Genomic DNA, 27,400 nt, shown 5'->3' on the forward strand with positions numbered 1-27,400 from the left:
AAGCTGTTTTCGCATGCAATTTTGGGTTTTGGTAACTAAGAATGTGAAAAGCAATCAAAATACACGCATTTAGTAAGATTGTTCTGTTTCTTAATCAAGAGTGTTGTTCCAGAGTTTGAGCATTTTTTAATGTAAGAAGCTTTTCTATATACACGAATTTTTGCGTTTTTTGCCTTGTAGTTCTTGTGAAACTATAAAACAGCCATTATACACGTTTCTCGTAATGTTCTTTTGCTTCCCAATATAGAGTGCTTTCCATGCATTTTCGCGTTTTTTTGTAGGTAACAATTTCAATAACACTCAAAATATACCTTATTGGTAATGTTATTTTATTTCTTCATATTGGTTGGTTTGCATCCGTTTTACCGTTTTTTCTACGTAAAACACCGAAAAGACACCTTTATAGTAATTTTGTTTTGGATTCCCATATTGATTGACTTTCATGTTATTTATCGTGTTGGTTCCTAACATGCTGAAAAACACTCATAAGACCGTTTTCTGGCAAAGATGTTTAATTTCCCCTTATAGGTGGGTTTGCATGCAGTTTAGATGTTTGGTACATAACAGTCCGAAAAAAAAGCTAAATTTATTTTTTTTGATAATGTTCTTATTTCACATAATTTCCTGAATTTTGCCCGAATTTTGGCATATCGGTACCTGTGAAGATAAATAAAAAAGAAAAAAAATATCGTATTTTTTTTATCTATTTATTGTTTATGAATAAAGAGTGTTATTTGTGGCTTTTAGCTTTTGGGTAATTAATGAACTTAAAAACACTCATAATACACGTTTCTCGTAATCTCCTTTCGTTTCCCAAAAATACTGTTCTTTGCATGTATTTAAGCGTTCTTATTGGTAACATGATCAAAAACTCCCAAAATACATGTTTTTGGTTAAGTTATTCTGTTTCACCATAAAGAGTGTTTTCATGCGTTTTAGTGTTTTGATATATAAGGAGCTCAAAAACACTTAAAGGCAAGTTCTTGGTAAAAATTCGTTTCCTCCAATGCAATGTGATTGCCCTCCTTTTTAGTGCTTTACTGCCTATCACGCTCAAAAACACTCAAAAGACTTTTTTCTGGTAAAATCATTTTTTTCCCACAAATCTATTTTCGCATGCAATTTGGGGTTTTGGTAACAAAGAATGTGAAAAGCACTCAAAATACACGCATTTATTAAGGTTGTTCTTTTTCTCAATTAGGAGTGTTATACATGAGTTTTAGAATTTTTGTATCTAGGAAACCTCTCCATATACACGAGATTTTGCGTTTTTTACCTTGTGGTTCTTTTGAATTATAAAACCCTCATTATACACTTTTCTTGCAATGTCCTTTTGTTTCCCAATATAGAGTGCTTTGCATCAATTTCCGCGTTTTTTGTAGGTAACAAGCTCAAAAACACTAAAAAAATATCTTTTTAGTAACGTTTTTCTATTTCTTGATATTGGTTGGTTTGCATCCGTTTTACCGTTTTTCTACGTAAAACACTGAGAAGACACGTTTTCAGTAACTTTGTTTGGATTCCCATATAGAGTGAGTTCCTTATTATTTATCGTTTTGGTGCCTAACAAGCTAAAAAAAAACACTCAAAAGACAGATTTCTAGTAAGATCGTTTAATTTCCTCATATAGGAGGCTTTGCATACACTTTAGGGTTTGGTACATAAGAGTCCCAAAAAAAAGCTGAAATTAACTTTTTTGATCATATTATTTTATCATATGATTGCCCTGAATTTTCCCAGAATTTTTGCATCTCGGTACCTATGAAGATGAATAACAAAAAAAAAAAAAGAAATTATATATATATATATATATATATATATATATATATATATATATATATATATATATATATATATATATATATATATATATATATATATATATATATATATATATATATATATATATATATATATATATATATATATATATATATATATATATATATTTTTTTTTTTTTTTTTTTTTTTTTTTTTTTTTTTTTTTTCTAAATAAAGAGTGTTATTTGTGGGTTGTAGCTTTTTGGTACTTAGGGAACTTAAAAAACTCATAATACACGTTTCTCATAATGTCCTTTTGTTTCACAAAACATAATGTTCTTTGCATATATTTAAGCGTTTTTATAGATAACATGATCAAAAACACTCAAAATAAATGTTTTTGGTAATTATTCTGTTTCTCCATAATGTTTGTTTTGCATGCGTTTTAGCGGTTTGGTATATAAGGAGCTCAAAAACACTTAAAGGCAAGTTTTTGGTAAAAATTGGTGTTATTCCAATGTAATATGATTTCCCAGCTTTTTAGTGCTTTATTGCCTATCACGCTCAAAAACACTCAAAAGACACATTTCTGGTAGTCATTTTTTTTTTCCCACAAATCTATTTTCGAATGCAATTTGGGGTTTTGGTAACTAAGAATGTGAAAAGCACTCAAAATACACGCATTTAGTAAAGTTGTTCTGTTTGTCAATTAATAGTGTTATTCATGAGTTTCAGCATTTTGGTATCTAGGAACCTTGTCCATATACACGAGTTTTTGTGTTTTTTGCCGTTTGGTTCTTTTCAACTATAAAAAAACTCATAAACTTTTCTTACAAAGCCCTTTCGCTTTCTAATATAGAGTGCTTTGCATCAATTTTCGCGTTTTTTTGTAGGTAACAAGCTCAAAAACACTCAAATTATACCTATTTCGTAATGTTTTTTCTATTTCTTGATATTGGTTGGTTTGCATCCGTTTTAGCGTTTTTCTACGTAAAACACAGAAAAAACACGTTTTCAGCCACTTTGTTTTGGATTCTCACATAGAGTGAGTTCCTTATTATTTATCGTTTTGGTGCCTAACATGCTGAAAAAATAAAAAAAAAACAGATTTCTGGTGAATATTGTTTAATTTCTTCATATAGGAGTCTTTGAATGCACTTTAGGGTTTGGTTCATAAGAGTCCGAAAAAAAAGCTAAAATTAACTTTTTTGATCATTTTCTTTGATTATGTAATATCCCTGAATTTTTCCAGAATTTTGGCATCGCGGTACCTATGAAGATGAATAACAAAAAAAAAATCCTATTGTTTTATTTTCTTACTTTTTTTATTAAATAAAGAGTATTATTTGTGGGTTTTAGCTTTGTTGGTATTTAAGGAACTTAAAAACAAGTATAATAAACATTTCTCGTAATGTCCTTTCTTTTCGCGAACATAAGGTTCTTTGCATGTATTTAAGCGTTTTTATAGATAACATGATAAAAAAACACTCAAAATATATGTTTTTGGTAATTTTATTCTGTTCCTCTATAAAACGTGTTTTGCATGCGTTTTAGCGTTTTGGTATGTAATGAACTCAAAAACACTTAAAGGCAAGTTCTTGGTAAAAGTTCTTTTTATTCCCATGTAATATGGTTGCCCTGCTTTTTATTGCTTTATTGCCTAACACGCTCAAAACACTCAAAAGACACTTTTCTGGTAATATCTTTTTTTTTTTTTTTTCCCACATAAAGCTAGTTTTGCATGGAATTTTGGTTTTGGTTTTGGTGTTTTGGTAACTAAGAATGTGATAAAAACTCAAAACGCAGGCATTAATAAGGATAATCTATTTCTTAATTAAAAGTGTGATTCATGAGTTTCAGAATTTTGGTATGTAAGAAACTTTTCTAATACACACATTTGGTAAGGTATTTCTTTTTCAAAATTAAAAGTGTTATTCATGAGTTTCATCTTTTTGGTATGTAAGAAACTTCTTTATGTACACGAGTTTTTGAGTTTTTTACATTGTGGTTCTTGTCAAATTATAAAACACTGATACACGTTTCTCGTAATGTCCTTTTCTTTGCCAGTATAAAGTGCTTTCCATTCATTTTTGCATTTTTTGTAGGTAACAAGCTCAAAAACACATCAAAATATATCTTTTTGGTAATATTATATTTCTTCATATTGGTTTGTTTACATCCCTTTTAGCGTTTTTTTAAGTAAATCACTGAAAAGACACGTTTTCAGTAATATTGATGAAATTGCTGAAAAAAAACTCTTAAAAGACAGGTTTCTGGTAAAGTCGTGTAATTTCCCCATATAGGTGGATTTGCATGCACTTCACGGTTTGTACATAACTCTGGAAAAAAGCTAAAATTATTATTTTTATAATGATTTTTTTTACAAAATTTCCATGAATTTTGCCAGAATTTTCGCATCTCGCTACCTATAAAGATCAATAACAAAAAAAATAATGTTTTTTTCTGTCTAAAAAGAGTGTTATTTGTGGGTTTTAGATTTTTGTTACTTAAGGAACTTAAAAGCACTCATAATACACGTTTCTCGTAATATCCTTTCGTTTCTCAAACATAAAGTTCTTTGCATGTATTTAAGCGTTTTTTTGAATAACATGATCAAAAACACTCAAAATACATGTTTTTGGTAATATTACTCTGTTTCTACATAAAGGGTGTTTTGCATGCGTTTTAGCGTTTTGGTATGTAAGGAGTTAAAAAAAAAAATTAAAGGCAAGTTCATCGTAAAAGTTGTTTTTTTCCAATGTAATGTGATTTTTCTTCTTTTTAGGGCTTTGTTGCATATCACGCACAAAAACATTCAAAAGACACTTTCCTGGTAATATTTTTTTTTTTTCCCACATAAAGCTAGTTTCGCATGTAATTTTGGATTTTCGTAACTAAGAATGCGAAAAACACTCAAAATACACACATTTGGTAAGGTAATTCTGTTTCTCAATTAAAAGTGTTATTCATGCATTTCAGCATTTTGGTATGTAAGAAACTTCTCTATATACACGAATTTTTGCGTTTTTTGCCTTGTGTTTCGTGTGAAACTATAAAACACTCATTATACACGTTTTTCGTAATGTTTTTTTGTTTTCCAATATAGAGTGCTTTCCATCCATTTTCGCATTTTTTGTAGGTAAGAAGCTGAAAAACACCCAAAATATATCTTTTTGGTAATGTTATTCTATTTCTTCATATTGGTTGGTTTGCATCCATTTTAGCGTTTTTCTTCGTAAATCAATGAAAAGACACGTTTTCAGTAATATTGTTGAAATTTCTGAAAAACACTCAAAAGACAGATTTCTGGTAAATTCGTGTAATTTCCCCATATAGGTGGCTTTGCATGCACTTCTGGGTTTGGTACATAATTCCGAAAAAAAGCTAATTTTTTTTTTCAGTGTTTTTTTTACATAATTTCCCTGAATTTTGCCTGAATTTTGGCATCTTCATTCTTATGTAGATGAATAATATAAAAGAAGTTATTTATTTTTTCTCTATTTGTGGGTTTTAGTTTTTTGGTACTTAAGGAACTTAAAAACAATCATAATACACGATTTTCGTAATGTCCTTTCGTTTCACAGACATAGGGTTCTTTGCATGTATTTAAGCGTTTTTATAGGTAATACGATCAAAAACACTCAAAATACATGTTTTTGGTAATATTATTCAGTTTCTCCATAAATAGTGTTTTGCATGCGTTTTAGCGTTTTGGTATGTAAGGAGTTAAAAACACTTAAATGCAAGTTCTTCGTAAAAGTTGGTTTTCTTCCTATAAAATGTGATTATTCTGCTTTTAAGTGCTTTGTTGCATATCACACTCTAAAACACTCAAAAAAAAACTTTTCTGATAATGTCATTTTTTTCCCACATAAAGCTAGTTTCGCATGTAATTTGGGATTTTCGTAACTAAGAATATGAAAAACACTCAAAATACACACATTTGGTAAGGTAGTTCTGTTTCTCAATTAAAACTGTTATTCATGAGTTTTAGCATTTTTGTATGTAAAAAAAACTTCTCTATATACACGAGTTTTTGCGTTTTTTGTCTTGTGGTTCTTGTGAAACTATAAAACAATCATTATACACGTTTCTCTAAATGTCCTTTTTCTTCCAAATATAGTGTTTTTATAACCATTTTCGCGTTTTTTTTTATGTGTTATTTGTGGGTTTTAACGTTTTGGTACTTAAGGAACTAAAAAACAGTCATAATACACGTTTCTCGTAATGTCCTTTCGTTTCCCAAACATAGGGTTCTTTGCATGTATTTAAGCGTTTTTATAGGTAACATGATCAAAAACACTTAAAACACATGTTTTTTGTAATGTTTTTCTGCTTCTCCATAAAGGAGTGTTTTGCATGCATTTTAGCGTTTTCCTATGTAAGGAGCTCAAAAACACATAATGGCAAGTTTTTGGTCAAAGATGGTTTTATTCCCATGTAATGTGATTGCCCTGCTTTCTAGTGCTTTATTGCCTAACACACCTATAAAAACGCTTAAATACATGCAAAGAACCCTATGTCTGTGAAACGAAAGGACATTACAAAAATCGTGTATTATGATTGTTTTTAAGTTCCTTAAGTACCAAAAAACTAAAACCCACAAATAGAGAAAAAATAAACAACGAAAAAAATTTATTTTTTTTTTTGTTATTCATCTACATAGGTATGAAGATGCCAAAATTCAGGCAAAATTCAGCGAAATTATGTAAAAAACATTATAAAAAAAAAAATTTAGCTTTTTTCCGGAATTATGTACCAAACCCAGAAGTGCATGCAAAGCCACCTATATGGAGAAATTACACGACTTTACCAGAAATCTGTCTTTTCAGTGTTTTTCCCCTAAAGTGCATGCAAAACCACCTATATGGGGAAATCAAACGTCTTTGCCAGAAAACTGTCTTATGAGTGTTTTTTCAGTATGTTAGGCACCAAAACGATAAATAACATGGAAGTCACTCTATATGGGAATCCAAAACAAAATTACTGAAAACGTGTCTTTTCAGTATTTTACGTAGAAAAACGTAAAACGGATGCAAACTAACCAATATGAAAAAAAAAATAGAATAACATTAAAAAAAAGCTATATTTTAAGTGTTTTTGAGCTTGTTACCTACAAAAAAGGTGAAAATGGATGCAAAGCACTCCCTATTGAGAAATAAAAGGACATTACGAGAAACGTGTATAATGAGTGTCTTATTATTTTCGAGCAAAAGAACTTGTGGTTCACAAGAACCACAAGGCAAAAAGCGCAAAAACTCGTGTATATAAAGAAGTTTCTTAGATACCAAAATGCTGAAACTCATTAATAACAATCTTAATTGAGAAACAGAACAATCTTCCCAAAAGCGTGTATTTTCAGTGTTTTTAACATTCTTAGTTAGCAAAATCCCAAATAGCATACGAAACTAGCTTAATGTGGGAAAAAAACGACATTACCAGAAGTGTCTTTTGAGTGTTTTTGAGCGGTAACATGATCAAAATCACTCAAAATACATGTTTTTGGTAATGTTATGATGTTTCTCCATGTAGGGTTTTTGTATGCTTTTTTTTTTTTAGCGTTTTGGTATGTAAGGAGTTAAAAACACTTAAAGGCAACTTCTTCGTAAAAGTTGGTTTTATTCCTATATAATGTGATTCTTCTGCTTTTTAGTTCTTTGTTGCATATCAAGCTCAAAAACACTCAAAAGATAATGTCATTTTTTTCCAACATAAAGCTAGTTTTGCATGTAATTTGGGATTTTCGTAACTAAGAATGTGAAAAACACTCAAAATGCACACATTTTGTAAGGTAGTTCTGTTTCTCAATTAAAAGTGATATTCATGAGTTTTAGCATTTTGGTATGTAAGAAACTTCTCTATATACATGAGTTTTTGCGTGTTTTGTCTTGTGGTTCTTGCGAAACTATAAAACAATCATTATACACGTTTCTCTTAATATCCTTTTGCTTCCCGAATATAGAGTGCTTTCCATCCATTTGCGCGTTTTTTGTAGGTAAAAAGCTCAAAAACACTTTTTGGTAATGTTATTCTATTTCTTTATATTTGTTGGATTGCATCCGTTTTAGCGTTTTTCTACGTAAAACACTGAAAAGACACGTTTTCAGTAATTTTGTTTTGGATTCACATATAGACTGACTTCCATATTATTTATCGTTTTGGTGCCTAACATGCTGAAAAACAGTCGTTTAACTTCCTTATATAGGTGGCATGCACTTTAGAGTTTGGTACATAAAAATCCGAAAAAGAGCTATAATTAACTTTTTTGATAATATTCTTTTTTCCACAAAAATTCCCTGAATTTTGGCAGAATTTTGGCGTCTAGGTACCTATGAAAATCAATATAAGAAAAAAAGCTATTTTTATTTATTTATTTTTTTTCTCTATACAGAGTGTTATTTGTGGGTTTTAACGTTTTGGTACTTAAGGAACTTAAAAACGGTCCTTAATATACGTTTCTCGTAATGTCCTTTCGTTTCCCAAACATAGGGTTCTTTGCATGTATTTAAGCGTTTTTTATAGGTAACATGATCAAAAACACTTTAAACAAATGTTTTTAGTAATGTTTTTTCTGCTTCTCCATAAAAGGATTTGTTTCCATGCGTTTTAGCGTTTTGGTTTGTAAGGAGGTCAAAAACACGTTAAGGCAAGTTCTTGGTAAAAAGTTGGTTTTATTCCCATGTAATGTGATTGCCCTGTTTTTTTGTGATTTATTGTCTAACACGCTCAAAAACACTCAAAAGACACTTCTTGTAATGTCTTTTTTTTTCCAACATAGTTTCGCGTGCTATTTGGGGTTTTGCTAACTATGAATGTGAAAAACACTCAAAATACACGCATTTGGTAAGATTGTTCTGTTTCTCAATTAATATTGTTATTCAAGAGTTTCAGCATTTTGGTATCTAAGAAACTTCTTTATGTACACTAGTTTTTGCGTTTTTTGACTTGTGGTTCTGGTGAACCACAAGTTATTTTCCTCAAAAATAATAAGACACTCATTATACACGTTTCTCGTAATGTCCTTTTTGTTTCCCAATAGGGAGTGCTTTCCATCCATTTTCGCTTTTTGTAGGTAACAAGCTCAAAAACACTCAAAATATACCTTTTTGGTAATGTTATTTTATTTCTTCTTATTGGTTGGTTTACATCCGTTTTAGCGTTTTTCAACGTAAAACACCGAAAAGACACGTTTTTAGTAATATTGTTTTGGATTTCCATATAGATTGACTTCCATGTTATTTATCGTGTTGGTTCCTAAGATGCTGAAAAACACTCATAAGACCGTTTTCTGGCAAAAACGTTTAATTTCCCCATATAGGTGGCTTTGCATGCACTTTAGGGGTTTGGTACATAATAGTCCAAAAAAAAAAGAAGCTAAATTTAACTTTTTTGATAATGTTCTTATTTCACATAATTTCCTGAATTTTGCCCGAATTTTGGCATCTCGGTACATGTGAAGATGAATAAGAAAGAAAAAAAATATCGTTTTTTTTATTTCTTTATTGTTTTTGTCAATAAAGAGTGTTATTTGTCGCTTTTAGCTTTTTCGTAATTAATGAACTTAAAAACACATAATACACGTTTCTCGTAATCTCCTTTCGTTTCCCAAAAATAGTGTTCTTTGCATGTATTTAAACGTTTTCATTGGTAACTTGAACAAAATCATTTAAAATATATGTTTTTGGTAATATCATTTTGTTTCACCATAAAGAGTGTTTTGCAGGCGTTTTAGTGTTTTGGTATATAAGGAGCTCAAAAACACTTAAAGGCAAGTTCTTGGTAAAAATTCGTTTTCCTCCAATGTAATGTGATTGCCCTCCTTTTTAGTGCTTTATTGCCTATCACGCTCAAAAACAATTAAAAACACTTTTCTGGTAAAGTTTTTTTTTTTCCACAAATCTATTTTCCCATCCAATTTGGGGTTTTGGTAACTTAGAATGTGAAAAGCACTCAAAATACACGCATTTATTAAGGTTGTTCTGTTTCTCAATTAGGAGTATTATACATGAGTTTTAGTATTTTTGTATCTAGGAAACCTCTCCATATACACGAGATTTTGCGTTTTTTGACTTGTGGTTCTATTGAACTATAAAACAATCATTATACACTTTTCTTGCAATGTCCTTTTGCTTACCAATATAGAGTGCTTTGCATCAATTTTCGCGTTTTTTGTAGGTAACAAGCTCAAAAACACTCAAAATATACCTTTTTAGTAACGTTTTTCTATTCCTTGATATTGGTTGCTTTGCATCCGTTTTAGTGTTTTTCTACGTAAAACACTGAGAAGACACGTTTTCAGTAACTTTGTTTTGGATTCCCATATAGAGTGAGTTCCTTATTATTTATCGTTTTGGTGCTTAACATGCTAAAAAACACTCAAAACACAGATTTCAGGTAAGGTCGTTAAATTTCTTCATATAGGAGGCTTTGCATGCACTTTAGGGTTTGGTACATAACAGTTCGAAAAAAAAAGCTGAAATTAACTTTTTTGATAATATTCTTTTTTCATACGATTGCCCTGAATTTTCCCAGAATTTTGGCATCTTGGTACTATGAAGATGAAAAACAAAATAAAAATTTAATTTTTTTGTATTTTTTTTTTATTTTCTAAATAAAGAAAGTTATTTGTGGGTTTTAGCTTTTTGGTACTGAAGCAACTTAAAAAAACACTCATTTTACACGTTTCTCGTAATGTCCTTTTGTTTCCCAAACATAATGTTCTTTGCATGTATTTAAACGTTTTTATAGATAACATGATCAAAAAACGCTCAAAATATATGTTTTTGGTAATGTTATTCTGTTTCTCCATAAAAATTGTTTTGTATGCGTTTTAGTGGTTTGTTATATAAGGAGCTCAAAAACACTGAAAGGCAAGTTTTTTGGTATAAATTGGTGTTATTCCAATGTAATATGATTGCCGAGCTTTTTAGTGCTTTATTGCCTATCACGCTCAAAAACACTTAAAAGACACTTTTCTGGTAATGTAATTTTTTTCCTCACATTAAGGTGGTTTCGCATGCAATTTGGGGTTTTGATAACTAAGAATGTGAAAAGCTTGCAAAATACACGCATTTATTAAGGTTGTTCTGTTTTTCAATTAAGAGTGTTATTCATGAGTTTCAGCATTTATTTTTTTGGTATCTAGAAACATTCTCCATATACACGAGTTTTTGCGTTTTTTGCCTTTTGGTTCGTTTGAACTATAAAAAACTCATTATACACTTTTCTTGCAAAGTCCTTTTGTTTTCTTATATAGAGTGCTTTGCATCAATTTTCTTGTTTTTTTGTAGGTAAAAAGCTCAAAAACATTAAAAATATACCTTTTTGGTAATGTTTTTCTATTTCTTGATATTGGTTGGTTTGCATCCGTTTCAGCGTTTTTCTACGTAAAACAATGAAAAGACACGTTTTCAGCAATTTTGTTTTGGATTCTCATATAGAGTGAGTTCCTTATTATTTATCGTTTTGGTGCCTAGCATGCTGAAAAACACTCAAAAAACAGATTTCTGGTAAGGTCGTTTAATTTCTTCATATAGGAGTCTTCGGATGCACTTTAGGGTTTGGTATATAACAGTCCGAAAAAAAGCTAAAATTAACTTTTTTGATAATTTTCTTTTATCATATAATAGCCCTGAATTTTCCCAGAATTTTGGAATCTCGGTACCTATGAAGATGAATAACAAAAAAAAATCCTATTTTTTTATTTTTTTACTTTTTTTTTTAAATAAAGAGTGTTATTTGTGGGTTTTAACTTTTTGGTACTTAAGGAACTTAAAAACACTTATAATACACATTTCTCGTAATGTCCTTTCGTTTCGCAAACATAAGGTTCTTTGTATGTATTTTAGCATTTTTATAGATAACATGATCTAAACCCCTCAAAATATATATTTTTGGTAATTTTATTCTGTTTCTCCATAAAAAGGTGTTTTGCATACATTTTAGCGTTTTGGTATGTAATGAGCTCAAAAACACTTAAAGGCAAGTTTTTGGTAAAAGTTGTTTTTATTCCCATGTAATGTTATTACCCTGCTTTTTAGTGCTTTATTGTCTAACACGCTCAAAAACACTCAAAAAACACTTTTCTTTTAATATTTTTTTTCTCACATAAAGCTAGTTTTGCATGGAATTTGGGATTTTGGTAACTAAGAATGTGAAAAAAACTCAAAACACAGGCATTTAGTAAGATTGTTCTATTTCTTAATTAAAAATATTATTCATGAGTTCCAGCATTTTGGTATGTAAGAAACTTTTCTAATACACACATTTGGTAAGGTATTTCTGTTTCAAAATTAAAAGTGTTATTCATGAGTTTCAGCTTTTTGGTATGTAAGAAACTTCTTTATTTTACACGAGTTTTTTAGTTTTTTTCCTTCTGGTTCTTGTCAAACTATAAAACACTCATACACGTTTCTCGTGATGTCATTTTTTTTGCCAATATAAAGTGCTTTCCATCCAATTTTTTCATTTTTTGTAGGTAACAAGTTCAAAAACACATAAAAATATATCTTTTTGGTAATGTTATTCTATTTCTTCATATTGGTTGGTTTACATCCGTTTTAACGTTTTTCTACGTAAATCACTGAAAAGACACGTTTTAAGTAATATTGTTGATATTGCTGAAAAACACTCAAAAGACAGGTTTCTGGTAAAGTTCTGTAATTTCCTCATATAGGTGGATTTGCATACACTTCAGGGTTTGTACATAACTCCGGAAAAAAACTAAACATTTTTTTTGTTTTTTTTTTACAAAATTTCCATAAATTTTGCCAGAATTTTGGCATCTCGGTAACTACGAAGATGAATAACAAAAAAAAAAAAAATTTTTCTCTCTATAATGAGTGTTATTTATGGGTTTTAGCTTTTTGGTACTTAAGTAACTTAAAAACACTCATAATACACGATTTTCCTAATGTCCTTTTGTTATACAAACATAGGGTCCTTTACATGTATTTAAGCGTTTTTATAGGTTACATGATCAAAAACACTCAAATACATGTTATTGGTAATGTTGTTCTGTTTCTCCATAAAGGGTGTTTTCCATACGTTTTAGAGATTTGGTATTTTTTTGTTTATTTTTTTTCTCAATAAACAGTGTAATTTGTGGCTTTTAGCTTTTTCGTACTTAATGAACTTAAAAACACTCATAATACACGTTTCTCGTAATGTCCTTTCGTTTCCCAAAAATAGGTTTCTTTGCATGTATTTAAACGTTTTTATTGGTAACATGATCAAAAACACTCAAAATACATGTTTTGGTAATGTTATTCTGTTTCACCATAAAGAGTGTTTTGCATGCATTTTAGTGTTTTGGTATACGATACGTATAAGGAGCTCAAATACACTTAAAAGCAAGTTATTGTTAAAAATTGTTTTTTTTCCAATATAATGTGATTGCCCTCCTTTTTAGTGCTTTATTGCCTATCACGCTCAAAAACACTCAAAAGACAGTTTTCTGGTAAACTCATTTTTTATTCCCACAAATCTATTTTCGCATGCAGTTTGTGGTTTTGGTAACTAAGAATGTGAAAAGCATTCAAAATACATGCATTTATTAAGGTTGTTCTGTTTCTCAATTAGGAGTGTTATACACGAGTTTTAGCATTTATGTATCTAGGAAACCTCTCAATATACACGAGATTTTGCGTTTTTTGCCTTGTGGTTCTTTTGAACTATAAAACATTTATTATACACTTTTTTTGCAATGTCCTTTTGTTTCCTAATATAGAGTGCTTTGCATCAATTTTCGCGTTTTTGTAGGTAACAAGCTCAAAAACACTCAAAATATACCTTTTTAGTAACGGTTTTCTATTTCTTGATATTAGTTGCTTTGCATCCGTTTTAGCGTTTTTTCTACCTAAAACACTGAGAAGACACGTTTTCAGTAACTTTGTTTTGGATTCCCATATAGAGTGAGTTCCTTATTATTTATCATTTTGGTGCCCAACATGGTAAATAAACACTCAAAACACAGATTTCTGGTAAGGTCGTTTAATTCCCTAATGTAGGAGACTTTGCATGCACTTTAGGGTTTGGTACATAACAGTTCGCAAAAAAAAAGCTTAAATTAACTTTTTTGATAATATTCTTTTATCATACGATTGCCCTGAATTTTCCCAGATTTTGGCATCTTGGTACTATGAAGATGAATAAAAAAATTTAAAAAAATCCTATTTTTTTATTTTTATTTTTTTTCTAAAAAAAGAGTGTTATTTGTGGGTTTTAGCTTTTTGGTACTTCAGGAACTTAAAAATACTTATAATACACATTTCTGGTAATGACCTTTCGTTTCGCAAACATAAGGTTCTTTGTATGTATTTAAGCGTTTTTATAGATTACATGATCAAAACCATCAAAATATATGTTTTTGGGAATTTTGCATGCGTTTTAGCGTTTTGGTATGTAATGAGCTCAAAAACACTTAAAATCAAGTTATTGGTAAAAGTTGTTTTTATTCCCATGTAATGTGATTACCCTGGTTTTTAGTGTTTTATTGCCTAACACGCTCAAAAACACTTAAAAGACACTTTTCTGATAATATCATTTTTCTTCCCACATAAAGCCAATTTTGCATGGAATTTGGGGTTTTGGTAACTAAGAATGTGAAAAAAAACTCAAAACACAGGCATTTAGTAAGGTTGTTCTATTTCCTAACATACCAAAATGCTGGAAATCATGAATAATACTTTTAGTGTTATTCATGATTTCTAGCATTTTGGTATGTTAGGAACTTTTCTAATACACACATTTGGTAAGGTATTTCTGTTTCAAAATTACAAGTGTTATTTATGAGTTTCAGCTTTTTGGTATGTAAGAAACTTCTTTATGTACACGAGTTTTTGAGCTTTTTACCTTGTGGTTATTGTCAAACTATAAAACACTCATACACGTTTCTCGTAATGTCCTTTTCTATGCCAATATAAAGTGCTTTCCATCCATTTTTGCATTTTTTGTAGGTAACAAGCTCAAAAACACATAAAAATATATCTTTTTGGTAATGTTATTCTATTTCTTCATATTGGTTGGTTTACATCCGTTTTAGCGTTTTTCTACGTAAATCACTGAAAAGACACGTTTTCATTAATATTGTTGAAATTGCCGAAAAACACTCAAAAGACAGGTTTCTGGTAAAGTCGTGTAATTTCCTCATATAGGTGGATTTGCATACACTTCACGGTTTCTACATAACTCCGGAAAAAAGATAATTTTTTTTTATAATGTTTTTTTTTACAAAATTTCCATGAATTTTGCCAGAATTTTGGCATCTCGGTACCTATGAAGATGAATAAAAAAAAATTCTCTCTATAAAGAGTGTTATTTGTGGGTTTTAGCTTTTTGGTACTTGAGTAACTTAAAAACACTCATAATACACGATTTTCGTAATGTCCTTTTGTTATACAAACAGAGGGTTCTTTACATGTATTTAAGCGTTTTTATAGGTTAGATGATCAAAAACACTCAAAATACATGTTTTTGGTAATGTTATTCTGTTTCTCCATAAAGGGTATTTTGCCTGCGTTTTAGCGATTTGGTATGTAAGGAGTTAAAAAACTTTTTTGTTAATGTCATTTTTTTTCCCCACATGAAGGTAGTTTCGCATATAATTTCGCATTTTCGTAACTAAGAATGTGAAAAACACTCAAAATACACAATTTGGTAAGGTAGTTCTGTTTATCGATTAAAAGTGTTATTCATGCATTTCATCATTTCGGTATGTAAGAAATTTTTCTATATACACGAGTTTTTGCATTTATTGCCTTGTGGTTCTTTTAAAACTATAAAACACTCATTATACACGTTTCTCGTAATGTCCTTTTGTTTTCTAATATAGAGTACTTTACATCTATTTTTGCATTTTTTGTTGGTAACAAGCTCAAAAACAATCAAAATATATTTTTTTGGTAATGTTATTCTATTTCATCATATAGGTTGGCTTGCATCCGCTTTAGCGTTTTTCTACGTAAAACACAGAAAAGACACGTTTTCAGTAATTTTGTTTTGCATTCACATATTGACTGACTTCCATATTATTTATTGTTTTGGTTCCTAACGTGCTGAAAAACACTGAAAAGACAGGTTTCTGTTAAAATCGTTTAACTTCCCTATATAGGTGTCTTTGCATGCACTTTAGGGTTTGGTACATAACAATCCGAGAAAAAAACTATAATTAACTTTTTTGGTAATGTTCTTTTTTCCACATAAATTCCCTGAATTTTGGCACAATTTTGGCATCTCGGTACCTATAAGGATGAATAATAATTTTTTTTTTTTCTAAATAAAGTGTTATATGTGGGTTTTAGCTTTTAGGTAATGAAGGAACTTAAAAAACATCCATAATACACGTTTCTCGTAATGTCCTTTCGTTTCCCAAACATAGGGTTCTTTGCATGTATTTAAGCGTTTTTATAAATAATATGATCAAAACACTCAAAATACATGTATTTAGTAATATCATTCTGTTTCTCCATAAAATGTATTTTGCATGAGTTTTACCGTTTTGGTATGTAAGGAGCTCAAAAACACTTAAAGGCAAGTACTTGGTAAAATTTGGTTTTATTCCCATGTAATGTGATTACACTTCCTTTTAGTGTTTTATTGCGTAACTCGCTCAAAAACACTCAAAAGACATGCAAGGCCTCGCATATGAGGAAATTAGAGACTTTACCAGAAATCTGTCTTTTGAGTGTTTTTCAGCATGTTAGGCACCAAAACGATAAATAAAAAGGAACTCACTCTATGTGGGAATGCAAAAGAAAATTACTGAAAACGTGTTTTCTCAGTGTTTTACGTAGAAAAACGCTAAAACTGATGCAAACCAACCAATATCAAGAAGCAGAAAAACATTACCAAAAATACATATTTTGAGTGTTTTTGAGCTTGTTTCATACAAAAAAAAAAACGCAAAAATTGATACAAAGCACTCTATATTGGGAAAGAAAGGGACATTGCGAGAAAAGTGTATAATGAATGTTTTATAGTTCAAAAAAACCACAAGCCAAAAAACGCAGAAACTCGTGTATATGGAGAAGCTTCCTAGATACTAAAATGCTGAAACTTATGAATAACACTCTTCATTGAGAATCAGAACAACCTTACTAAATGCGTGTCAAAAACACTAAAAGGCAAGTTTTTCGTAAAAGTTGGTTTTATTCCCATGTAATGTGATTGCCCTGCTTTTTAGTGCTTTATTGCCTAACACGCTCAAAACACTCAAAGACACTTTTCTGGTAATGTCATTTTTTTCTAACATAAAGTTAGTTTCGCATGGAATTTGGGGTTTTGGTAACTAAGAATGTAAAAAAAACATTCAAAATACACGCATTTAGTAAGGTTGTTCTGTTTGTTGATTAAGAGTGTTATTCATGAGTTTCAGCATTTTGGTATCTTAGAAATTTCTCCACACAGACAAGTTTTTGCGTTGTTTGCCTTGTGATTCTGGTGAAACTATAAAACACTCATTATACACGTTTCTCTTTATGTCCTTTTTTTTTCCTAATATACAGTGCTTTGCATCCATTTTTGCGTTTTTTTTTATGTAACAAGCTCAAAAACACACAAAATATACGTTTCTGGTAATATTATTCTATTTTTTCATATTTGTTGGTTTGCATCCGTTTTAGCGTTTTTCTACGTAAATCTTTTAAAAGACACGTTTTCAGTAATTTTGTTTTGGATTTCCATATAGAGTGACTTTAATATTATCTATCGTTTTGCTGCCTAACATGCGTAAAAACACTCAAAAGACAGGTTTCCTGTAAAGTCGTTAAATTTTCCCAAATAGGTGGCTTTGCATACACTTTATGGATTGGTACATAACTGAAAAAAAAGGTAAAGTTAACTTTTTTTGATAATGTTCATTTTTCCACATAATTTTCCTGAATTTTGGCAGAATTTTGGTATCTTGGTACCTATAAACATGAATAACAAAAAAATAAAAATGCTATTTTTTTATTTATTTAATTTTTTTCTCTATAAACAGTGTTATTTGTAGGTTTTAACGTTTTGGTACTTAAGCATCTTAAAAACGTTCATAATACACATTTCTCGTAATGTCCTTTCGTTTCCCAAATATAGGGATCTTTGCATGTATTTAAGCGTTTTTAAAGGTAACATGATAAAAAACACTCAAAAACACTTGTTTTTGGTAATATTATTCTGTTTCTCCATAAAGGAGTGTTTTGCATGCGTTTTTTAGTGATTTGGTATATAAGGAGCTAAAAAAAATACTTCAAGGCAAGTTCTTGGTAAAAGTTGGTTTTATTCCAATGTAATATGATTGCCCTACTTTTTAGTGCTTTATTGCCTAACACGCTCAAAAACACTCAAAAGACACTTCTGGTAAAGTCATTTTTTTCCCACATAAAGCTAGTTTCGCATGCTATTTGAGGTTTTGCTAAGAATGTGAAAAAAACACTCAAAATACACGCATTTGGTAATGTTGTTCTGTTTCTCAATTAATATTGTTATTCATAAGTTTCAGCATTTTGGTATCTAAGAAACTTCTTTATATACACGAATTTTTGCGTTTTTTGCCTTGTGGTTCTTGTGAACCACAAGTTCTTTTGCCCGAAAATAATAAGACACTCATTATAGATGTTTCTCGTAATGGCCTTTTCTTTTCCAATAAGAAGTGCTTTGCATTCATTTTCACGTTTTTTCTAGGTAACAAGCTCAAAAACACTCAAAATATCCTTTTTTGGTAATGTTATTCTATTTCTTCATATTGGTTGGTTTCCGTCCGATTTAGCTTTTTCTACGTAAAACACCGAAAAAAAACGTTTTCAGTAAATTTGTTTTCGATTCCCGAAGAATATTGCCAGAATTTTAGTACCTATGAAGAATAACAAAAAACAAAAATCATTTTTTTTTTCTCTAAAAAGAGTTTCATTTGTGGCTTTTAGCTTTTCTGGTACTTAAGGAACTTAAAAACACTCATAATACACGTTTCTCGTAATGTCCTTTCGATTCCCAAACAAAAGATTCTTTACATGAATTTAAGCGTTTTTATAAATAACATGATCAAAAACAGTCAAAATACATGTTTTTGGTAATGTTACTCTGTTTCTCCATAAAAGGGTGTTTTTGCATGCGTTTTAACGTTTTGGTATGTAAGGAGTTAAAAAAAAAACACTTAAAGACAAGTTCTTCGTAAAAGTTGGTTTTATTCCCATGTAATGTGATTGTTGTGCTTTTTAGTGCTTTGTTGCATATCACGCTCAAAAACACTTAAAAGACACTTTTCTGGTAATATTTTTTTTTTCCCACATAAAGCCAGTTTCGCATGTAATTTGGGATTTTCGTAACAAAGAATATGAAAAACACTCAAAATACACACATTTGGTAAGGTAGTTCTGTTTCTCAATTAAAAGTGTTTTTCATGCATTTCTGCATTTTGGTATGTAAGAAACTACTCTACATACACGAGTTTTTGCTTTTTTGCCTTGTGGTTCGTGTGAAACTATAAAACACTCATTATACACGTTTTTCGTAATGTTCTTTTGTTTCCTAATATAGACTGCTTTCCATCCATTTTCGCATTTTTTCTAGGTAACAAGCTGAAAAACACTCAAAATATATATTTTTGGTAATGTTATTCAATTTCTTCATATTGGTTGGTTTGCATCCGTTTTAGCGTTTTTCTTCGTAAATGACTGAAAAGACACGTTTTTAGTAATATTGTTGAAATTGCTGAAAAACACTCAAAAGACAGATTTCTGGTAAAGTCTTTGCATGCACTTCTGGGTTTGGTACATAACTCCAGAAAAAAGCTAATTTTTTTTTTTTTTTATATGTCCTTTCGTTTCACAGACATAGGTTTCTTTGCTTGTATTTAATCGTTTTTATAGGTAACATGATCAAAAACATTCAAAATACATGTTTTTGGTAATATTCTTTTTCTCCATAAATGGTGTTTTGCATGCGTTTGAGCGTTTTGGTATGTAAGGAGTTAAACACACTTTAAGGCAATTTCTTCGTAAATGTTAGCTTTATTCCTATATAATGTGATTACTCTGTTTTTTAGTGTTTTGTTGCATATCACTTTCAAAAACACTAAAAAGACACTTTTCTGATAATGTCATTTTTTTCCCACATAAAGCTAGTTTCGCATGTAATTTTCATTTTCGTAACTATGAATGTGAAAAACACTCAAAATACACACATTTGGTAAGATAGTTCTGTTTCTCAATTAAAAGTGTTATTCATGAGTTTTAGCATTTTGGTATGTAAGAAACTTCTCTATATACACGAGTTTTTGCGTTTTTTTGTCTTGTGGTTCTTGTGAAACTATAAAACACTCATTATACACGTTTCTCTCAATGACCTTTTGCTTCCCAATATAGAGTGCTTTTACATCCATTTTCGCGTTTTTCGTAGGTAAAAAGCTCAAAAACACTTTTTGTTAATGTTATTCTATTTCTTCATATTTGTTGCTTTGCATCCCTTTTAGCGTTTTTTTCTACGTGAAACACTGAAAAGACACGTTTTCAGTAATTTTGTTTTGGATTCACATATTGACTGACTTCCATATTATTTATCGGTTTAGTGCCTAACATGCTGAAAAACACTGAAAAGACAGGTTTCTGGTAAATTCGTTTAATTTCCTCATATAGATGGCTTTGCATGTACTTTAGGGTTTGGTAAATAACAATCCGAAAAAAAAACTATAATTAACTTTTTCGATAATGTTCTTTTTTCCACATAAATTCCCTGAAATTTGGCAGAATTTTTTTATTATTTTTTTTTTCTCTTTAAAGAATGTTATTTGTGGGTTTTAACAATTTGGTACTGAAGGAACTTAAAAACAGTCATAATACACGTTTCTCGTAATGTCCTTTCGTTTCCCATAGATAGGGTTCTTTGCATGTATTTAAGCGTGTTTATAGGTAACATGATCAAAAACACTTAAAACACATGTTTTTTGTAATGTTTTTCTGCTTCTTCATAAAGGAGTGTTTTGCATGTGTTTTAGAGTTTTGGTATGTAAGGAGCTCAAAAACACATAATGGGAAGTTTTTGGTCAAAGTTGGTTTTATTCCCATGTAATGTGATTCCCATGCTTTATAGTGCTTTATTGCCTAACACGCTCAAAAACACTCAAAAGATACTTCTAGTAATGTCATTTTTTTTTCCACATAAAGCTAGTTTCGCATGCTATTTGGGATTTTGCTAACTAAGAATGTGAAAAACACTGAAAATACACGCTTTTTGTAAGATTGTTCTGTTTCTCAATTAAGATTGTTATTCAAGAGTTTCAGTATTTTGGTATCTAAGAAACCTCTTTATATACACGAGTTTTTGCGCTTTTTGCCTTTTGGTTCTTGTGAAATACAAGTTCTTTTGCTCGAGAATTATAAGACACTCATTATACACGTTTCTCGTAATGTCCTTTTGTTTCCCAGTAGGGAGTGCTTTGCATCAAATTTGACCTTCTTATAGGTAACAAGCTCAAAAACACTCAAAATATAGCTTTTTTGTAATGTTATTCTATTTTTTTTTTCATATAGGTTGGTTTGCATCCGTTTTACGTTTTTCTACGTAAAACACCGAAAAAACACGTTTTCAGTAATTTTGTTTTGGATTCCCATATAGAGTGACTTCTATGTTATTTATCGTTTTGGTGCCTAACATGCTGAAAAACACTCATAAGACAGTTTTCTGGCAAAGACGTTTGATTTCCCTATATAGGTGGTTTTGCATGCACTTTAGGGTTTGCTACATAACAGTTAAGAAAAAAAAAGCTAAAATTAACTTTATTGATAATGTTCTTATTTCAGAAAATTTCATGAATTTTGCTTGAATTTTGGCATCTCGGTACCAGTGAAGATGAATAAGAAGGAAAAAAAAATATTGTATTTTTTTATTTATTTATTTATTTTTTCTTAATAGCTTTGAGCTTTTTGGTACTTAATGAATTTAAAAACACTCATAATACACGTTTCTCGTAATGTCCTTTCGCTTCCCACAAATAGGGTTCTTAGCATGTATTTAAGCGTTTTATTGGTAACATGATCAAAAACATGTTTTGCATGCGTTTTAGCGTTTTGGTATATAAAGAGCTCAAAAACACTTAAAGGCAAGATTTTGGTAAACATTGATTTTATTTCCATGTAATGTGATTGCCCTTCTTTTTAGTGCTTTACTGCCTATCACGCTCAAAAACACTCAATAGACACTTTTATGAAAATGTCGTTTTTTTTTTTTTTACCACATAAAGCTAAATTCGCAATCAATTTGGGTTTTGGGTAACTAAGAATGTGAAAGGCACTCAAAATACACGCATTTAGCAAGGTTGTTCTGTTTCTCAATTAAGAGTTTTATTCATGAGTTTCATCATTTTAGTATCTAAAAACTTCTCTAGGTACACGAGTTTTTGCGTTTTTTGCCTTTTGGTTCTTGTGGAACTATAAAACACTCATTATACACGTTTCTCAGAATGTCCTTTTGTTTTGCAATACTTTGCATCCATTTTTGCATTTTTTTTAGGTAACAAGCTCAAAAACATTCAAAATATACATATTTGGTAATGTTATTCTGTTTCTTCATATTGGTTGGTTTGCATCCTTTTTAGCGTTTTTCTACGTAAAACACTGAAAAGACACGTTTTCAGTAATTTTGTTTTGGATTCCCATATTGAGTGACTTCCATGTTATTATCGTTTTGGTACCTAACATACTGAAAAACACTCAAAAGTAAGATTTTTCGTAAAGTCGTTTAATTTTCTCATGTAGGTGGCTTTGCATTCACTTAAGAGTTTGGTACATAACATTCCGGAAAAAAAAAAAGCTAAAATTAACTTTTTTGATTTTTTTTTTTTTTCTCATAATTGCCCAGAATTTTCCCAGAATTTTGGCATCTCGGTACCTATGAAGATGAATAACAAAAAAAAATTGCCGTTTATATATATATATATATATATATATATATATATATATATATATATATATATATATATATATATATATATATATATATATATATATATATATATATATATATATATATATATATATATATATATATATATATATATATATATATATATATATATATATATATATATATATATATATATATATATATATATATATATATATATATATATATATATATATATATATATATATATATATATATATATATATATATATATATATATATATATATATATATATATATATATATATATATATATATATATATATATATATATATATATATATATATATATATATATATATATATATATATATATATATATATATATATATATATATATATATATATATATATATATATATATATATATATATATATATATTTTTTTTTTTTTTTTTTTTTTTTTTTTTTTTCTTCTTTTTTCTTTATAAAGAGTGTTATTTGTGGGTTTTAGTGTTTTGGTTCTTAAAGAACTTAAAAACACTTATAATACACGTTTCTCGTAATGTCCTTTCGTTTCCCAAACATAGGGTTCTTTGCATGTATTTTTGCGTTTACATAGGTAGCATGATCAAAAACACTCAAAATACATGTTTTTTGTAATGTTATTCTAATTCTCCATAAAGGGTGTTTTGCATTAGTTTTATCGTTTTGGTATGTAAGGTGCTCAAAAAAACTTAAAGGCAAGTTCTTGGTAAAAGTTACTTTCATTCCCATGTAATGTTATTGCCTTGCTTTTTAGTGCCTAACACGCTAAAAAACACCCAAAGTCACTTTTCTGGTAATGTCATTTCTTACCAACATAAGGCTAGTTTTGCTTGCAATTTGGGTTTTTGGTAAATAAGAATGTGAAAAACACTCAAAATACACGCATTTCGTAAGGTTGCTATGTTTCTCATTTAAGAGTGTTATTCATGAGTACCAGCGATTTGGTAACTAAGAAACTTCTCCATATACACGAGTTTTTGCGTTTTTTGCCTTGTGGTTCTGGTGAAACTATAAACCACTCATTATTCACCTTTCTCGTAATGTCCTTTTCTTTCCCAATATAGAGTGCTTTGCATCCTTTTTCGCTTTTTTTGTAGGTAACAAGATTAAAAACACTCAAAATATACCATTTTGGTAAAATTCTATTTCTTCATATTTGTTGGTTTGCATCCGTTTTATCGTTTTTCTACCAAAAACACAGAAAAGACACGTTTTCAGTACTTTGTTTTGGATTCTCATATAGAGTGACTTCCATATTATTTATCGTTTTGATGCCTAACAAGATGAAAATCACTCAAAAGACAGGTTTCTGGTAAAGCCGTTTAATTTCCTCATATATGTGGCTTTGCATGCACTTTAGAGTTTGGTAAATAACAGTCCGAAAAAAAAGCTAAAATTAAATTTTTTGATAATGATCTTTTATCACATAATTGCCCTGATTTTTGCCAGAATTTTGGTATCTCGGTACCTATGAAGATGAAATAAAAAAAATAAAAAAATTCCTGTTTTTCTATTGATTTATCTATTTTTTTTTCTAAATAAAGAGTGTTACTTGTGGGTTTTAGCTTTTTGGTTCTTAAGGAACTTGAAAGCACTCATAATACACGTTTCTCGTAATATCCTTTCCTTTCCCAAACATAAGGTTCTTTGCATGTATTTAAGCGTTTTTTATAGATAACATGATTAAAAACACTTAAAATACCTGTTGTTGGTTATGTTATTTTCTTTCTATATAAAGTGTGTTTTGCATTCGTTTTAGCTCATATAAGGAGCTGAAAAACACTTAAAGGCAAGTTATTGGTAAAAGTTGGTTTTATTCCATGTAATGTGATTCCCCTGCTTTTTAGTGCTTTATTGCCTAACACTCTCAAAAACACTCAAAAGACACTTTTCTGGTAATGTCATTTTTTTCCCACATAAAGCTATATTCGCATGGAATTTCGTTTTTTTTTTTAACTAAGAATGTAAAATAACACTCAAAATACACGCATTTAGTAAGGTTGTTGTGTTTTTTAATTAAGAGTTTTATTCATGAGTTTCAGCATTTTGGTATCTAAGAAACTTCTCCATATATACGAGTTTTTTGTGTTTTTTGCCTTTTGGATCTTGTGAAACTGTAAAACACTCATTATACACGTTTCTCGTAATGTCCTTTTGTTTCCCAATATAGAGTGCTTTGCATGCATTTTCGTGTTTTTTGTAGGTAACAAGTTCAAAAACACTCAAAATATACGTTTTTGGTGATGTTTTTCTATTTGTTCGTATTGGTTGGTTTGTATCCGTTTTAGCGTTTTTCTACGTAAAACACTGAGAAGACATGTTTTCCAGTAATTTTGTTTTGGATTCCCATATTGAGTGACTTCAATGGTATTTATCGTTTTGGTGCCTAACATGCTAAAAAAAACACTGAAAAGACAGGTTTCTTGTAAAGTCGTTTAATTTCCATATGTAGGTGGCTTTGCATGCACTTTACGGTTTGGTACATAAATGTCCGAAAAAAATCTAAAATTAACTTTTTTCATAATGTTCTTTTTTCCACATAATTTCCCTGAATTTTGCCAGAATTTTGGCATCTTGGTACCTATGAAGATGAAAAACAAAACAAAAAATTGCTATTCTTTTATTTATTTACTTTTTTCTCTATAAAGAGTGATATTTGTGGGTTTTAGGTTTTTGGTACTTAAGGAACTTAAAAACACTCATAATACACGTTTCTCATAATGTCCTTTCGTTTCCCTAATATAGGGTTCTTTGCATGTATTTAAGCGTTTTTATAGGTAACATGATCAAAAATACTAAAAATACATGTTTTTTGGTAATGTTTTTCTGTTTCTCCATAAAGGGTGCTTTGCATGCATTATAGCGTTTCAATATGTAAGGAACTCAAAAACACTTAAAGGTTCTTGGTAAAATTTGGTTTTATTCCCATGTAATGTGATTGCCCTGCTTTTTAGTGCTTTATCGCCTAACACGCTCAAAAACACTCAAAAGACACTCTTCTGGTAATGTCATTTTTTTTTTTTTTTTCACATAAAGCTAGTTTCGCATGCAATTTGGGGTTTTGGTAACTAAGAATGTGAAAAACACTCAAAATACACGCATTTGGTAAGGTTGTTCTGCATCTCAATTAAGAGTGTTATTCATGAGTTTCAGCGTTTTGGTACCTAAGAATCTCAAAAACACTCATAATGCACGTTTCTCGTAATATCGCTCTTTTCTTCATATAGGGTGCTTTGCATGCATTTTGGCATTTTTTTTTTTCACGTAATAGCTGAAAAACACTGAAAATACACGCTTTTGGTAATAAGAACATAAGAACATAAGAAATAAATAAATCTGCAAGAAGGCATCAGGCCTACAAGTGGCAGTACTTGTATGAAATATGCCTACCTATTTCCACCTATCATCCCCATCCATAAATTTGTAATTTTCTCTTACTCTTCCCAAATGCCTCAGGGTAATTTTTTTCCCACATAAAGCTAGTTTCGCATGGAATTTGGGGTTTTGGTAACTAAGAATGTAAAAAAGCACTCAGAATACACGCATTTAGTAAGGTTCTTCGGTTTCTTGATTAAGAGTGTTATTCATGAGTTTCAGTATTTTGGTATCTTAGAAACTTCTCCAGAGTCGAGTTTTTGCGTTTTTTGCCTTGTGATTCTGGTGAAACTACAAAACACTCATTATACACGTTTCTCGTTATGTCCTTTTTTTTCTCCTTATATAGAGTGCTTTGCATCCATTTTCGCGTTTTTTTTTTTTTATGTAACAAGCTCAAAAACACACAAAATAGACTTTTTTGGTAATGTTATTCTATTTCTTCATATTGGTTGGTTTGCATCCGTGTTAGCGTTTTTCTACGAAAATCTTTTAAAAGACACGTTTTCAGTAATTTTGTTTTGTATTTCCATATAGAGTGACTTTCATATTATTTATCGTTTTGGTGCCTAACATGCAGAAAAAACACTCAAAAGACAGGTTTCTTGTAAAGTCGTTAAATTTTATCAGATAGGTGGCTTTTGCATACACTTTATGGTTTTGAACATAACTCCGAAAAAGAAGGTAAAATTAACTTTTTTGATGATGTTTTTTCCACATAATTTCCTTGAATTTTGGCAGAATTTTGGCATCTAGGTACCTATGAACATCAATAACAAAAAAAATAAAAATGCTATTTTTTTATTTTTTTTTTCTCTATTAAGAGTGTTATATGTAGGTTTTATCGTTTTGGTATTTAAGGAACTTAAAAACATTCATAATACACATTTCTCGTAATGTTCTTTCGTTTCCCAAATATGGGGATCTTTGCATGTATTTAAGCGTTTTTATAGGTAACATGATAAAAAACACTCAAAACACTTGTTTTTGGTAATGTTATTCTGCTTCTCCATAAAGGAGTGTTTTACATGCGTTTTAGCGATTTGTTATGTAAGAAGCTGAAAAACACTTCAAGGCAAGTTCTTCGTAAAAGTTGGTTTTATTACAATGTAATATGATTGCCCTGCTTTTTAGTGCTTTATTGCCTAACACGCTCAAAAACACTGAAAAGATACTTCAGGTAATGCCATTTTTTTCCCACATAAAACTAGTTTCGCATGCTTTTTAGGGTTTTGCGAAGAATGTGAAAAAAACAATCAAAATACACGCATTTGGTAATGTTGTTCTGTTTTTCAATTAAGATTGTTTTTCATGAGTTTCAGCATATTGGTATCTAAGA

Source organism: Scylla paramamosain, chromosome 47, assembly GCF_035594125.1.
Source record: "Scylla paramamosain isolate STU-SP2022 chromosome 47, ASM3559412v1, whole genome shotgun sequence".
Classification (NCBI taxonomy): domain Eukaryota; kingdom Metazoa; phylum Arthropoda; class Malacostraca; order Decapoda; family Portunidae; genus Scylla; species Scylla paramamosain.